Source organism: Phalaenopsis equestris, unplaced genomic scaffold (assembly GCF_001263595.1).
Source record: "Phalaenopsis equestris unplaced genomic scaffold, ASM126359v1 Scaffold000606, whole genome shotgun sequence".
Classification (NCBI taxonomy): Eukaryota; Viridiplantae; Streptophyta; class Magnoliopsida; order Asparagales; family Orchidaceae; genus Phalaenopsis; species Phalaenopsis equestris.
Window position 1 is genome coordinate 625,850 of NW_018165046.1, and position 274 is coordinate 626,123.

Below are 274 nucleotides of genomic sequence, written 5' to 3' on the forward strand. Positions count from 1 at the left end.
TGTCGTTTCCATTTGATTGGCAAATTCCTCTATGGTTTGCCGAAATATGATTTTCTGTTGAAGAATTTTGAGCTGTTAAAATTTTCGGGAGGTTGGAAGATCGGGGCCTTGGATATCCGGCATATTTTGATACAACTTTCCAATGAAGACGATTATGCAAAACTTTTCGCTCGTAGAACTGTTCATTTTAGTGATGTTTGGATGAAGGTCCTTAAATGGACACCTGACTTTGACCCCAAAACAGAGCTCCCTATTATCCCTGTCTAGCTTAAAC